Source organism: Ochlerotatus camptorhynchus, unplaced genomic scaffold (genome assembly GCF_037179485.1).
Source record: "Ochlerotatus camptorhynchus isolate MF236.1 unplaced genomic scaffold, CSIRO-AGI_Acam_v1.1 ptg000485l, whole genome shotgun sequence".
NCBI classification, from domain to species: Eukaryota; Metazoa; Arthropoda; class Insecta; order Diptera; family Culicidae; genus Ochlerotatus; species Ochlerotatus camptorhynchus.
This window is the reverse complement of record NW_027040970.1, coordinates 668,716-679,941: the sequence shown is the minus strand read 5'-3', so window position 1 is coordinate 679,941 and position 11,226 is coordinate 668,716. Positions and strand designations below refer to the sequence as shown.

The following is an 11,226-nucleotide window of genomic DNA, read 5'->3' as shown; positions in this document are numbered from 1 at the left end:
CATTTCTGACATCACTTGACTCCTTGAAATCTTCTCTGCGGCACATGCTGCGCAGTTGGCCTGGCCGTTGACAAGAAAATGACGGATTCGTGAAGCCGTCATTTTCCAGGATGCTTTCAAAGTATTGGCTGCGTTAGTGTGATATTAGATATTAGATATTATTAGAAACAAACTTATACCCTTACACACTTAAATTTTTCGCCGAGATTCCAACAGCCGAGTAGTTCTACAATTCGACAGTGAGCATTCATAAGGGCGTATACGCGATGATCGATTCTCTTCATCGATTTCTCTTTGCATTGCTACAGCTAAGCGAAACAATTTTCTAGAATTTGTTCAATGCAGAGTTGTAACAAGTTGTATTAGCTATCAAAAGCAGTAGCAAACGTACCGAGAACGTTAAATCTAGCGAGTTATTAACAAAAGAGAAAATCGATGAAGAGAATCGATCATCGCGTATAGGCCCTTATGCATGCTCACTGTCGAATTTATTTTTCTGAGATTCAGTAAAACAATTGCCGAGACTCAGCAAGCAAATATGATTTTGCTGAGATATCAACTAACAAATAGATATTTTGCAGAGATATCAGCAAAAGTAAATGCCGAGGTAATCGGCTGTTGAAGATTTTACCGAGCTAGATTAAGCGTCTAAACCTGCAACTCTCGCAGGTCATCCTACTCTGATTCTTCGTTATACACTTCGAGATCGGATACGACTGTAAAAATTATTTAGTCGAAATAAGAAGCGTTTTCTGGAAAAGCCTCCTGTGGGTAACCTTTGGTGAAAGCACAGAGAACAGACGTTCAAGTTCGGTCAGAAAATTGTGTAAAATAAGTGGGAACGTCGCCGTTATGTGGTGTTAGCATCTCCTGATTTTCTCTATAAATTTTCCACTTTCGACCAATTTGGCGCTAGTAACGATAAATTTTCTGTTGAAAATTGCCACTTGGCGCTACTCCAAAACATCCATATTCGGCGGAAGGCCGGCCCCGTACAACGAACGTCAATCATTAGTCAACCAGCCCTTCTGGGTAGGAGCCGGCGGACAGCTGACAGTGGTACCTGACCGAGGTTTCCGGCCATGGATACACGAACTAGCGATGCAGCTCCCACGGCTGCGGCTGCTTCCAATGCTGCTGCTGGTCCGTCTTTTTTTTTATGAATTTGAGAGGAGACGGACCAGCAGAAGGAACAGCAGTAGCAGCAGGTAAAGCAGGAGCAGCATTGGAAGTAGCCGCAGCCGTGGGAGCTGCATACCTAATTCGTGTAGCCGTGGCCGACGCTGGAAATCTCGGGTTGGTCACGGTAGAGTTTTAATCGGAAAGTCAACAACCATCTATACCATCCGACCATTAGAACTGCTTGAATACATCCATGGCGATGGCTGCTACACCAACCGTTCCATCGTCCAACACATATAATGTTGGAGAAGCGTCTCAAATAGTTCAACAAATTATTTGTACTCTCCTGCCATTTTGCACTTCCAACTAACACAATAAGAAATTATTATTACGAATCATAATATTAATTACACAGAAAAAGGAAAATCCTTTCTTTTCTCAGAAAAAGAAAGCTAACGTGTTTTCGATGTTCTCGTTGCTCCACGCACCGATCATCTTCTTGGAGGAGGAGAAGCACAGCCGAGAGCACAGCTTCATAATGAACGGGAATTTTGTGCATTTGTGATCGATCGCGCTGTGGTTGCACTTCATGATGGCGTTCACCGCCAGGGCTACGCTTGGGAACTCGACCAATCCGGAGGAGGAAATTTCCTATTTCAGCCGGAATATTCACATTCGGACGGCATACGGGTGGGGTATTGAAGAAGTGGAGAATGCGATTTTTGCTGGCCTGGGTAGTGATTGTTCTTGGATGCGCTGTAGACCTTGAAGCTGATCGAATTGTTCGGCAGGGTGTACGGACTGGTTCGACTGCGATGGCGTCTCCCATCTAGACACCATGGCCTTCAGGACTTCAGGAACTTTATTCTGACAACATTTCCATACAGGAAAAACAGATTGAACAGCTTATCGGTGTTGGCTGTGTTGTTATCGAGTCCGTAGACCATCATCACTGCGCTCTGTTGGTGTGCCGGTTGAATGAAGTTGACTGGTCCGTTTCGGGTCAGCGGTGCGTCCTTCATCAGTCCGACGTGTGTTCCGGCTATAGTCACTATATTCATAGTCTGACGGATAGAATGTCGGGAACCAATTGAGCTGTCAAATAGCGCAATCAATCGAGCAAATCACGACCAACAACAGAAAAGAGCACATCAGCTATTGCGAACAAAACTTCGGAAACCGTTTTCTCGTGATTCAAGGCTCGCCTACGCAAACTAACACTATTTTTGGGTTGGGGAAAGATTCTCCTACACGCAGAAAAATGGATTTTTGTTTCAGGGCCTAATGTATTTTGTTATTGATTCAAACATATTGTATCACTATTTCAACAAAACATATTTTTGAACCAACAAAATGGTTTTTAGAATCAACAAACAGATTATTGACTCTACAACCGGTTTGTTGATTCAAAAATATTTTTCTTTGAATTAACCTAATAATATATTTGAAACAATATCAAAAATATATTAGGCCCTGAGTCAAAAATATATCCATTTGAATTTAAAAACCATTTCTCTGTGTGTAGTTTATGAAAGTTGATAGGACCTTTTCACTTGTTGGTCTACAATAATTTGAATAGAGATTGCTGACGTTTATCGTACGTAGTGTGCGTCACGTATACGTATACGCAAAATGTTTTCATCGGGAAAAAAAAAACTTCATTGCGGAAAATTTTCCCGATGAAAACAAATCACTTACACAATCATACTTTAGCAATCTCTATTGGTTCCACATTCTGATAGATCGAAATTCTATCCGCCAGACTATGAATATACACTGAGCATAATTGTGTAGTAATTAATGCAAGAAAACTATGTTTATTTTAACCATGTCATAAAATAGTTGAAATTACGACAATTCTTATTGTATTTAGCGCATTTCAGTAGAAAGTACCATGCACTAGCAAGAAATTATATAGTATTTTTAACCATTAACGGTAGTTGAGATTTTCGGCTAATAGTAATCGTTAAAATGTTTGAATCTACCATGCGGCATGCGACTGTGGACACGAACCATTTTCTTAGATAATTTTCAACCGCATTTGTAGTAAAATAGAAAGCTTCGTACCGACAGTTTATTGCTGATAATATGTTGCGGTTGTAAATACCATATTCATGGTATTCTTCATACATCCGAATGTTTTGATGGAAGCCATTTGTAAACAACAAGAAATCGCTGTTTTCACTTTGCTTCATTTTCTCACGTCGTTGTAACGCTTTTTCGCGAGGTTTGAAGAGAAAATAAATCCGCAGAGTAAATCAAACTTGGAATTGCAAGGTAAGGAATCCTTACTAAGGATGTAGAAAATTTGTACTCTTCATTTCAAAATCATCTGTTTTTATTCGCATATTACAGTAGGAATTATAAAGCTATCCACCACGGGCAAGGAGCAGCATCATTTCGTTGATCAAGAGTTAGGAAACAAATGTCTGTGAAATGTAGCGGACAAAGAAGCTGCATCGGCGTGTGGAATGAACGAGAGATTTTCAATCTGGCATGGAAAAAGCAGTGATAATTTTATGCTGATCGATTGGAGTGAGGTGCGAGTGTCCGTTTTTGTTTATCTGGGTTAGGCTCGGAATACGGTCTTACTTGTAGGAGTATAGTCTTTATGTATAAGAATGATAAATAAAGTGAGCGTGCTATAAAATCCAGAGTTTAATTGAAAAACAAAAATCATCACAGAGCAGGTAAAACAGAATAGTATAAACAACTATTACATAGTAAAATCACAGACAAACAGACATAACACCTTGAATATTCATCACTGTAAAACATCGTCGCTTAAACATTACCGCCATCTGTTGAGTACACTGTGGTGGGTAGTACGCTGAACAGATGGCAGTAGTGTGTAAACGTCAAACGCAAGGCAATTGACTATGCGCGCCACAGGTAGCGGTACTACCAACTACGATACTTTTAAATTGACCGTTAAATGCTTGTTCGATGAACAACTTGCGACTGTTATGTCTGTTTGTCTGTGGTAAAATCTTCAAAAGCCAGGGCACAAACCCCGAGAAAATTTCAAAGTAAAAATGAATGCAGTCTTTGTTGAAAATACCATGCATAGCAATTTTTTACTACATGGTATTTTTGACTTTCTTTGTGCTTGTTGCCAAACACAATGTACACACAAAGGACAAAAATTGTTCCTATAAAAATAATGAAACGTCAATTTAAAAGTTTCTCTAGTTTCGTAGTTTTAACAACGAAAATATTCAAAATCAAAACATTTTTTTCGGATTAAAAGTGTTTCATTCAATTTCAACTTGTAATTTAAAAAGTTATTTTTTAAAATAAAAGTCGCAGGTCTTTCAAAACTTCCTCGTCATTGCAAAGATTTTGGCATCACTTGACCTTCGTTTGCCGCTAAATTTGAAAGCGTGAAAAATAAACCATATTACTGTGTCTTCTACGTTTCCACATTACTCTTCCGTCGGTATCTCTTTCGAACTGGAATCGGTTCCCAAAAAGTGGTACGCCACCGCTTATTCATTTTCATCGGATTGCAGGTGATTGTCAAAGCAGCCAACGGAGGGAAGCAATCTTAGATGAAACATAAACTCTATCATAACATGGAGACAATGATGGCGTGCTGGAATTGACGGTAATTTGGTATAATTTTCAATGAATTTCCGATTGTTTTAATTGAGATGTTTTAATTTTCAGCAGCCTCAGTCTTGGCGGAAAGGAAGGTTACTCCCACCCCCATCAAGATGCCACTTTCATTCAAGTACCCCCACACCGAGTCCGTCAGGAGCAAATTATTCCAGCTTTGATCAACAATCTTTAAAATAATACAATTCATACTGTAAAAGCATCGGGAGCGTCACTTCTGCTGCTTTGTAATGGACAGTATAATTATTATAAAAAAAATAGAATAAAAGAAATTTCCCTGGTTATTTCTTTTAAAAAATAAAAGTAATTGATTTAAAATTAATTCAAATTTAAGATAAAACGTATGTAATTGCGATTAAAATGCTTATCATTTGAATTAAAATTTGTTATACGTCAATTTAAAAACTATAGGTTTTCAGTTTGACAGTTCTACAATTCGATTTGAAAGTTTCAACTTTTAAAAGTAGAAAGAGAGCTACTTTTGAATTGACAGTTAGGGGACTTTAGTTTTGAATGCTAAATACCTTCTACCAAAAAGAACCAACGCTAACCAATTGTTTTTTTTTTAAATTTATTAACGATTATTTTTTGTGTGTAGTCAGCAAAAAAACGTAGGTGCGTTGCATTTATTTTAAACCCCCAATATAGTAATTTCTACTGCAAAATTCCTTTCAGTGTAGCGACTATAGTGCCGGCCGGTGTTGGTTTTCAGTTTTCCGACATATGATACTCGGACGGTGACAAATTCGGTGCAAATCCGTTTCCTCCGCCGGCTCCTACCCAGAAGGGCTGGTTGACTAATGATTGACGTTCGTTGTACGGAGTCGGCCTCCCGCCGAATATGAATGTTTTTGAAAACATTGAAAATCAAAAAAAATACCGGGTTGCCAAACAAGCAAACAAAAGTCAGTTCAATGACTTCTTGGTACTGCCGATACAGCTGCGGCACACTGAGGTACACTGAGAAAAATGTTGGCGCAAAATAAGTGTGTAGAGTGACCACCCCTTGGTGAGATACTAAAGATTCCATAGATAAGCGGAGGCACAAAAAGTTGTTTTGGCAACCATGAAAAATAAATGATCTTACTGGCATCCGTGAAAAAAGTTCATGCTATCATACACTGAAACAAATGTTGTAGTAACAACAAATAGCAAATTATTTTTAGAAATACCATTAACAGAATCAGTCAATATAAAGAAATATATTGTTGAAAATACAGTAAATGTTGAAAAAAGTACTATTCACCAATGCAGTTTGTCATAGTCATTTTCGCAGATTCTTTGTATTCAAATTGAACTCATTTATGTAGTAAAATTTACTATGACATGTATTCTTGCTCAGCGCATTGTTGTCAGGTTCACCATACACATAGTAAAAACAAACACAAAATAGCGATAATTTGTACCGCCAAAATTGTCCCTTGCTCATGATCCGACATACGAGGCTCATGACAATGCCATATTGAATAGTCATTTCTGTTTTGCAAGTTGCTCGATACGGTTTGTGTTTTTTATCTAGTTTTAAATCCTGTTTTAATTATGGACGCTAACGGTGAAGAAAAAGTGGAAATTATAATCGATGAGATTCTAGCAGATCCAGCACTAGTTGAAGGTGGTTCTCATATTATGAATGTTGTTTACCTTTGCTTAATGTTTCTAAATTATGCTTTCTACATTCAGAACATGATGAAATTCCAGAACTTCGTTCACTTATTGTGAATAAGTGGGGATTGGATGCATCCGTGTATTCAATCTTAATCGGTGAGTTCCCGTTTGCATATTTTACACTACGCTCATGAAAAGTTTTCTTGTCCGGGTGTTTTCTAGTTGGAAGTTCGGGAGTTGAAACAAAACCCATCTTCATGAAATTTTATTATCTATATTTGGAAATGATCTAATTATGTTTTGTATGAAGAACTTTGATACTTCCAACTTTTAAATTCCCTAATAAAGATGGGTTGAAGCTGTCTACAGAACAGCATGATGGTTGTAATTTTGTTTCTATAGGACACGGCGTAACAGTCGAATATCTAAAGGATATCGATGAAGTGGCGTTGCAAGAGATTTTTTCTGTTGTTAAGTGGACGGGCCATAAGTATGCGCTCAGAAAGAAGTTACAAAATTGGTATGAAAGTACATTGTACCAAAAGGACGTTACCCTGGGGAGGGCCTGCATTCCTGGCCCGTCAAGACACCCTCTATTATCTATATCGGTAACGAAAAACCTTCTAGAGGACATACTTGAGAGGAACGAAAAAGGAAAGATTGTCCGGCATTACCACGACAAGCATCGTCGATTGGACTCGCAGCACAGAAAATATCTGACCCACATCATAGTAGACTACTACATTGCAAATGAACGCTACTTTACACTTACTGATATGGCCAAATTTGCGCAGTGCATCGCAGAGCGGTTTCCTCCAGAATTGGCTGTAACTGAAGCTTAATTCAGTCTAATGTTAATAACCTTACCATTTCATTCAATTATCTCTATTACAGGAAGTCTACTATAATCCTCGAGACTGTACGATTGGAAAAAAACATCCCACTGGACTCATATATGACCGCTTTCATAATCGGAACAAAAAATCTTTGTTGGAAAAGCAACAACATCGAAATACAGACATCGATTATTGGAAGATTATCAAGGCGAAGGCGCTACTTCTATCTGGTGAAGGTAATTTCTGATTTTATTTACTTAACTTCATTTATTTTTAAATAGTCTACCCGCAGATATCGAAAAACAGAATTCTTTCAAAAATTGGCTCCGAAATAATCAACAACCGGCTGAGAGAGTCTCAAAGTTTTGGGAAGAATCATTTTTGTTACGCATACGAACCATTGTGCAGGATACAGACGGAGACAAGACAAATGTACTAAAGAAGTGGCCAAGACTAATGGATGAAAATGGATACTTGCTGGTTGTATTTTATTGAATGTAATAAAAAAAAACATGATTTAATCTTTAATCGTTTTCAGATCGACGCAGACTTTGATGTTATCTACGGAAAACTGAATAATCCTACCAATATTTTTGACGCTTGGGAAGGATTCATTCAACGGTTCCTAGCCTATGTAAATCTAAACGGATTAAAGGACGATTATTCCCGACAACTGCTGTCTCATCTTCAAGAAACATCTGTTGCTCAAGGTAGTACAATCAAGAATACAATGAATAAACTTATTTTTAAAGCATACTTTCTTTCTCACTATCGTTTACATTTCAGATACCCGAGATTTCATTTGCTGTACCATTTTCCATGGTGTCATTAAGCCAGTTCGTACATCGTCACGAAAGCTGCCAACGATTCTTCAAGCGCAAACCGATATGTGTTTTGCATGCAAAACAGAAGAAGAATTTTTGGAATCAGTAGACAATTTGCGTGAGGAACTCAAAGCGAATGATTTTCAATTCTCACCTCGCATCTTCTTGGTTGGAGAGATCGACAAGCTGATAGGGTTCTATGTAGTAACCGCGAAGCTCCAGTTTAAGCTACCATCATTCTTGCGCTGCGTGGATCTAGTAGTGAAGCTAAAGTTCGCTTTGAATTACAACTTCCCTGAAAGCTGCGAGTTGCTTTGGTGCTTCATTGCAAAATACTTCTACAAGATCAACTATACGCGGAAAGTAACGAACAGCCAACTTCTACAACTTTTCGCATTTTTGGAGAACCGCGAAACAACAGCATGAACTGTTTTTTGTGTAAAATTCCATTCGGGACTATTCCAACTTTCTTCGATCATTTGATGATTTACCATGGCACACCTACCGTCTTCAAATACACGTGTACAGCATGTGTACCCTCTACATCGTTTCAAAACGTGCATCGTTTCAAAAGACACATCAATACCTACCATTCCGGATTATTTCATTCGAATAATGCTACCGATAATGAAACAACTTACGCCAATATCGAAATCCCAATCATCACAGAAAGCGACATCGACAGAGAAGAATATGTGGACACTACAAGCATGAACGACATGGATACGTCCGGAATTGTGAATGAAGAAAAAGAGAAAACTACGATCAGTGAAAGTGATATTCTAGATATAAGAAATAAGTTAAGGGAAACGTTTTTAAACTTTACGTTAGATTTACACAGCAAATCAAACTATACGAGAAAAGATGTCATCAACTTACAACAATGTATTACCGATCAAATAGTTAAACCAATATGCGACACATTACTTACAGTAGCACCAATTGTTGATAGTAATGAAAACATCAAAGAGTTGATCAATGATATATATCAACCATTTCAATTCATAGGCACTGAACAAAAATTCAACAAGACACTGCATAGCATAAATCTAAAAGATACATTACAAGTGATCAACTATGAAGATGAGGATGGAAGTATAATTTCTAAAGGATGTCTTATGCCGATCAAGCATCAGTTCAAACAATTTTTTGAAAGTGGAGACGTGTTCAACGAAACAATTATGCATATGAGTTCTTTGGAGAAGAGTAATGTTATAACAAACGTCGTCAATGGTACGTTGTGGAAAAATGTAAAAGAAGAGTTTGCGAGTAGATTTGTAATTCCCTATTTTTTATACTCTGACGAAGTTGAGATGAACGATGCTATTGGAGCCCACTCTGGTACTCACAAGGTGACAGGATTATACTATAATTTTCCTACAATCCCTACACATTTTTTATCACGATTGGAGAACTTGTTTGTTGCTGGTTTCATAAAAGCGTCTGACTTAGCAAAACTAGGCCCATCCCAGGCTTTGAAAGATTTAATTGACGTGTTCATTGATGTAGAGCAAAACGGTATTGAATTGGATATTAACGGAAGTAAGATTTATGTCTATTTTGTTCTAATGGGTATCTTAGGAGATAATTTGGGAATAAACACGTTAATGGGATATGCTACATCCTTCAGTGCGTTGCTTTATTGCAGATTTTGCACTATGAATAAATATGAATCGCAAACGAATGTAAGGCTTGACTTTCATCAAACCCGAAACAAAAGCAATTATGCTATTGACGTTCAAAAACCATTTAAAGAATCAGGTATAAAAGAAGAGTCTACATTCAATAAATTAAAGCATTATCATGTGGCTGAATTTGTTTGTGTTGATTTAATGCATGATTTTTATTCTCATGGAATTTGTAACTATGACATGTCTCTTGTTTTATCTTACATGATCAAACATTTGAAAATTTCCTTGAAAACCATTAACTACCGAATTCAAATGTTTGATTGTAAAGAAACAGAAAAAAGGAATACGTTTAAAACAATTACTAAGGAACAAATCAAATCAACTAATTTTAAAATGACAGCAAGAGAAATGATGTTCTTTGTGCATTACTTTCCTTTAATTTTTGGTGAATTAATACCAGAAAATGATAAAGTATGGAATTTTGTTTTATCGTTGGTTGAGTTAGTGAACATGATTTTGCTTCCTAGATTTAACGATGAACTTCTCTGTACTTTAGAAGAACAAATAATTTGTCACCACACGCTGTACAAAGAAATATTTGATGAACATCTTAAACCAAAGTACCACATACTGCTTCACTATCCTCAGACAATTAAAAAAATAGGCCCTCCGCGATACACATGGAGTTTCCGTTTTGAAGCATTCCATCAAGTGTTTAAGAAATATTGCAGAAACATAACATCTAGGCGTAACATATGCTTTACACTCTGCACGAAAGCTAACTTAATTTTTATGCATAATATACGAAATTTGAATCATTTCAAGGACCCTTTAGTTTACGAAAATACTGTCAGCTTGAGGCTTATAGATTTACCTTATTTTTCATCGTTAAATTTAACAAGTAAGCTACTAACTTCAGGCTTTAAAGCTTCATGCACTGTAACCTACAGAGGCACAGAGTATAGAGTTGGTCAATTTTTAACAAAATCAACCATAAATATGAATTCCATAGAACTACATCAAATCAAAGATTTACTAATCTCAAACAATGCTTTAAATGTTGCAAGTCAACAATGGCAGATCCAAGAATATTCAACCCACTTTGCATCTTTTAAAGTGAACAGCTGACGTGCAGCTGCATATACTCCATGTAGACCTATTTGATGGACCTCCAATTCATATTTACAATGTTCAGGGAAACAGTTACATTAGACTTAAGAAATTCTTTATGTAATCAATTAAATGTCATATTATATAAGCATAGTTGAATAAATAAGTTTCAAATTCAATAAAAAAAAGGATAAATTATAAATCGTAAAACGAAATCAAAAACTTTAATTTTTCTACACCAAGAAAAACAACCCTTGTTTTAAAATATACCATACTCCACAGTTAAGTTTACTTTAAAAACGTGCTGGTTTTAAACGCAACTGATGGTTAAACTATTAACCTGGAATTATTGTCGAGAGCACTATGAAGCATAGTAGTTTTAACTCCAATGCATTGACATGATTGTCATGGTAAAATACACAACTATCAATTTTAAAAAGAATATCATATGTAGTCTGCACAAATTTAGTGGTGTTATGT

The 11,226-nt window shown here is 36.8% G+C and overlaps 1 pseudogene; it reads left to right on the top strand.

Annotated features, from left to right (window-relative positions):
* Positions 1 to 6,279: 6,279 nt before the first annotated feature.
* LOC135712490 (uncharacterized) lies at positions 6,280 to 8,264 on the top strand (annotated as a pseudogene).
* The last annotated feature ends 2,962 nt before the right edge of the window (positions 8,265 to 11,226 follow it).